Raw genomic sequence first — 6,000 nt, forward strand, 5'->3', positions numbered from 1 at the left:
TCATTAGCCTCCCCACCTTGATGCCACAAGGGCTCCAAGAATACTTCACAATAGGCCAAGGCAGCTGAAATTAAAAAGATTATTTTTGCACCTGCCTATTTTACCTGTTCTGCTTCAACTAGGATCCCCAGAAAGGTATGGGGAGATCAGGAACCCAGCTGCACTGAATAAGGAGTTTAGAGCCTGAATCACAATACTTACTTAAAAACAAAAGGCACAACAGAAACTTTAGAACAGGTTTACTCATGGACACCCTAATCCTGAAAATATCTCACCGGATGTTGGTACATCTATACTCATAACAGAACTAGTCCATTCCTTGAATGGAAAGTCCTCCCAAACCCAAATGTTCATCCCAGTTACGGTCAAAGTTTCCAAGCGGGCTGGTAAGGGTGTTGACACATACAGTCTGGTTTCCCGAAAGCAGCAGAGCTGTGAGTGAGGAGCTGTGCAGTGAAAGACCACCCTTGGTGCTGCCCCATCAGCCTTGACCACCCCTGCAGGGCCACACTGCAGCCACCTTGACCAAACTCCATCACGCCCATGTCTAAGAGGGATCAGTCAAAGTTTTTAAAACTTGGAATAGGTTTAACCAGTGGTAAAGGAAATTTTCAGTGCCAACACAAGAATCTCTTCTGGTAACATGACATTCTTAGTTAATTGAGGAATATGCTCTGAGACAATGTTTTGAGGGGTTTTTTTGTGGTGTGGCTTGTTTTTTGTGGTTTGTTTTTTTGTTGGGTTTTTTTGTTTGTTTTGGTTTTTGGTTGGTTTTTTTTTTGGGGGGGGTGTTTGGGTTTGGGTTTTTTTGAGGGGGTGGCGGTTTTGTGTTTACTTTTAAATCTTCTTCCATTTTTCTCAGCTGTGTTTCAGTGGTGTCACATAGCAGATATTCTTTTGCTCTTGGCTTTGTACAAGTGCCTTGGTCCAGAATATAGACTCTGGTGCAGATGCCACAGTCACAGGATCAGCCCTCCAACTTTACAGAATCACCTTCTAAATCATCTGATTAACTGCTGTTGGAAGCATCAGGCTATCAAATAGCACCCTATTACCATTTTCCTTAATTTCATACCAAATCTGAGCCTATCCATGTATTTGTTATTTGGACTAACTCTTAAGAATAGAAAGAGGAAATTGCTACAGTCTAAGAGCGGGCTCAAGGAACACTCCTCCTCTTAATGGTAGTTATTAATATGGTATAGGCAATACAGTGTATTAAATACATTAAATTTTTATTTGTCTGTAATAGGCTGTTTTTTCCATTTGCTGCCTGAGATCTTATTCACTTACCCCTCACAGCAAAGGTGACTCCAATTATATGGGACTCAGTTCTGTTCTCACAGAAGAAAATAAATCTATATTCTAAAAAATAGAATGAATTTTGAACATTGCAACTGTGGCCATTGGTAAAATAGAAGAATGACATCTGTAATACAACTAGCCCCAAACGCTCTGTACAGCAAAGCAATCAAACCAACATATATATATATAAATAAATAAAAATAATCTGTTATCTCCATCTCTATCAGCCAGAGGCTGTTTCTATAATGCATACCTGAAATGCAGTTCATGATTCATAAAGCTTTATATCTGCAGTGGTAAAACAGAGAAAATCATGTGAAGACACCTGCAGTACATTTCATCTTAACCTCTTGGGGTCTCTGTCCCATGCAAAACCATGACCTTAACATTTGAGGAAAAATCCATTTTAAATATGCACCAGCCAAAACCCCAAAGGTATGCTGATAACACAGTGATTTCATGGACCTGAACACAGCTGTTGGGACAATCTTATAAAAGATGCAAAGCCGCTAAATGATCTGAAAGACAATATTCTTGTCAATACTTTTGCAAAAAAACGTAACTTTAATTAATTTTTCAAAAGAGCATATTCATTTAAATTCAGATTTGATTTCAAATCAATTATTTCCTCTGCAAAACAACTGAAAAAAATACTCACTCTATTTGTATTTTCCAAATGTCTTGGTCTTTAGAAAGATAGAAGCCTAAAATTTAAAGCCTCAGATCTTAGATAATTTCCTGAATAAATAACCTCAAGTCAAATAGAAAGTGCTGGATGCTCATGGCCTTTTCCAATCTAAAACTGAATGTGTAGAAAATGCTTAAACATGAAAAAAGGAACAAAATTTTGGAGTATTAATTCTGGCAATTAATGTAAATAGTAAAACTCTTTTTTGCTTGCTTTCACTTTGCTTTAGCGGACTGATGGATCTTTAGGGCATCTACTGTATTTATTAAGTAATTAGATCCTAATACAGATATCTATATATGTTTTTAAACCAGTGGCTCCATCTCTGAGTTATTTCTGGTTCTTCAGCAAGGTCATGTTACTGATACGATTCCTCTTTTCCTCTCTGTAACAGACATATGAGTGACTAGATTGTTCAGAAAGATGCTACAGTTTCATCTAAATTGACATGGAGCCTGAGTTTGGAAGACCTTAAGTGCCCCACTGACAGATAGTAGCCCTTACAAAGAACTTGGGCAAACAAATTGGAGCCCAACAGTGCCCATGAAATATTTCACCTAGAAACCTGACACTAATTTGCAGCAAATTTGTCTGGAAGAAGAGAAAAAAAAAAAAAAATCAGTCCACATATAACCCAAAGGTGTTGGGTTTGATTTTTTTTTTCATATTAGTATTAAAACTCATCAGAAAAATAGACTGAAAACAATTACACTGTTGCTGACCTGATGCACTTATTCTGTTATCAGTGGAAGAGTTTAATGTATGGAAATCTGAAAAAAATGGCAAATTCTTGTCTGAAAGGCAGTGAGGAAAAGGAATAGGGAAAAAAAAAAAAAGAAAGAAAAAGAGGAGGAGATTACTAGTTCTTCATAAACATTTGAAGGTATGTCCTACCTGGCTCATCAATCGTTTGAGTAATAGTCTTGCAGTGTGGTATATTGTTATATTGTTAATGAAATGCTAATAGTTTGCTACTTTGCCCTGTGAATATCCGTGCACTGGGACTAATATAATATTGATCTGAGAAGGCAGTAAGACAATTGGCTACACGGATTTCCTCTGAAAGGCATTTCTGGGAAGTCCAGCAATTATAAGCAATTCTTGGGCAATTATAATAATTACTTAGGGGTCTTTTTACTCCAAGGACATTCGTAAACATTTCTTACTCCTAATTGTAACAGGAACAGTGCTAATCACTCTAGCATAAATGTCTTCAGCACATCTATGTTCCCCTAATTGAATTACTAGCATGGTAGATAGACAGAAGGGTGGAAATAAAGATTCCTAGCTTCAGTCTTATCTTCAGCCTTGGCAAGAGGAAAGTCACGAGGGATCCTCTTATTTCTTAAGCACCAGTCCCTCAAACCTCTGCATGGTTTATGATTACATTCTCTAAGTACCCAACATTTATTTCTCGACACATGCCATCTCAAACTTGGCAACACCATCACCTTTGCTACCTTTGTTACCTCTTTCACAACGGGACACCGATTCATTACACCACAGCTTGTATCACTTCTAGGACAGATGTGGATGTGTTCATTTGGAGACTGTGTTCTCTCAAACCACACCACCATCTAGGCAAAGACCTAGTGTTTGGCTTCCTCACCTGAAATGCAGAAGACCCAAGCCTTACCTCATGACTGAAGTCAAACTTAAAACCTGTTTCTTGAGGAAGTTCAGTAACCAGCCTGGAGACAATTACCTGGAAAGGGAGAGAAAGTCTTAATGCCTTCTGTTAAATGACAGGAAACGTGAATTTAAATGCCCTGAACAGAAACCCCGGCAGCAAGAGAAAGAAAAGCCTTTCCAGTTTCTGCGCCAGAACAGAAAAATGCAGAACTATCTTTCCTACCAATGTTTTAGTTCTCCTCTTTGCTACTCCGCCTTCTTGAAGACAGTGTTAACGTGATCGGTTGTAACTAATCCTCCAAGCATGAGAAAGTCAGGGTCTCCAGAGCAAAGAACCAAGAGCATTGAAAATAGGCTATTTCACAAACATTATCTGAAACAATTGAAAACCACTGTCACAAATTTGGGGTGTTTTGGGGTGGGGGTAGTTTTCATAAAACCAGTCTTGCATGAGGGAGAATGCTGAGGAGTTGCATTTCCCACCCAAGACTGTACAAGTGTTACTGACCTCTTTCCAGGTAACGAGAGTAGATCCGAAGGCACAGCTCCACTTTGATGTAATATAATTTCAGAATTGCATCTTTCTGCACGCTGTCTCTCAGACACCCAATTTTATTCGGCTGTGATAAGGCTGGCTTGCTTAATACAATGTTAATGTTATTCAAATGACTCCCCTTTCTGTTCCACGTAAGTGCACACTAACGAGATCTCCTGCAGCATTGTGCTCTCGAATTGGAAGTTTACATGGGTCATAAGACTTGTTTTGCATTTGTGTCAGTTGGTATTTGTCACCAGTTTCCACCCTGCATATTGATCATTCTGTTTCTCCCACCAAGCTACGGCAATATGAAAACAGCAGGTTTCAAGAATAAATTGCAATGCTGTGATATTTTTCTTCTGTCTTTCAGCTTCAGCTTCTGAGCAATCAGAAAGCTTTTGACTCTGAAGACCAATTTCAGAAGCGATATAGAATTTTATTCAACAATGTTCCCTGAAACCAGAGATATGGAAGATGCTGAACTAAGATGATTGTTACTAGTTGGGCTCATCTAATCCAAAGCACTCAGCAATGACTGCCTCTCATGACTACACCTGACGCTGTGGCTCAGCTTTACGGTATCGCATTCTTCCTGTGCGTTAGGTGGGAAAGCTACTTAGTAAGGAAATGTGTTTTCTAGACATAATCATAAATAAGCTTTAGATCAAAGACAAAGCTCACTTTTAAAATAAATTAACATAAACTATTAATGAGCCTAGATGAGGAGTGCTCACAAAAGCAAGATAAATAGCAAGCTATTTTGACTCTTTACATCTGTGAGCAGGCGACTGAAACACAAGATACTGTTCTTCCTAAATTGCCTCTGTAAGTCAGAAAATTGCAAACTCAGACACTACCATTGTCACACTGAAAGACAAAGAATACTCAGTTTTGAATAGGTTTCCTTAGGTTTGCTGTAAAGATATACTTCAGATTTTTTTTTGGTCTTTGGACTTCAGTTTCACGTTTTCCTCAATATTGTACCAATGTCATGGAGAAAATCACTTTTTTTTTTTTTTCTAATATAGAGATTTCAGCCTGCAACTTCTAAATATCAATACATGTGATAATTTTTGCTGTTGAAACAGTGGATAACTAACTGTTAGGCTTAAACTCCTTACCAGAATATGTCTGACTTGTAACATGACTTTGATACAGAAATACGCTAGGGAAAATCAGGAGAATTAAAACACAGTTGCTGTCAGTCTTAGATATGTCTCCTCAAATTACATCATACCTATTTTAACAGTATTTTTCACTCCAGCTTGGTGAGGTGCTTCAGCATTTACGTAACTTGAAACATTTCAGCATTGCTATTGAAGCCAATGATACCTCTGTATTTAAAACTAAGCACATGCTGAAATACCTTCCTAAAGTAAGGCCAGAAGTGCTAATCACTGTGATTTGATTAGGTTTATGAAAAAATATATGTATTAGAAAAAGACAGAGAGAATTCTGGCACATTTACTGGGTAGAAAGGAAAGGACTGCTTTTTTTCTTATCATTTCTATACAAAAATCCAAGCTACTAGTCATCTTCCATTTTGTATGTAGAGAAGAGGCTGTGTGGATGCATTTGCAGAACAGTGAGCTGTCTATCACCCATTTAACATGTAGAAATGTTTGTTCAAGTGTGGATATGCACTTAAAAACACTCTGAATTCCTTGTACACAGCAAAATGGAAGATAGTAGCACTGATACACCAGAATGGGCAGAAACTTCTGAATAGTAGCTGTTAAAATGCATCTCCTTTAATAACATGACTTTGAATAATATTACAAAATTTTTGAAATCATATTTCCCCGTTCTTGAACAACCACAATTCCAAGCGTTGATT

The 6,000-nt window shown here is 37.8% G+C and overlaps 1 long non-coding RNA gene across 1 annotated transcript in view; it reads right to left on the reverse strand.

Moving 5' to 3' along the window:
* Positions 1–3,700, reverse strand: part of LOC114014305 (uncharacterized) — a 30,088-nt gene extending 26,388 nt beyond the window's left edge. The window contains exon 1 of the long non-coding RNA XR_003557762.2: positions 3,630–3,700. This is a non-coding gene — a long non-coding RNA (uncharacterized LOC114014305). The remainder of the gene's footprint in view (positions 1–3,629) is intronic.
* Between the last annotated feature and the right edge of the window lie 2,300 nt (positions 3,701–6,000).

Source organism: Falco cherrug, chromosome 1, assembly GCF_023634085.1.
Source record: "Falco cherrug isolate bFalChe1 chromosome 1, bFalChe1.pri, whole genome shotgun sequence".
NCBI lineage: Eukaryota > Metazoa > Chordata > Aves > Falconiformes > Falconidae > Falco > Falco cherrug.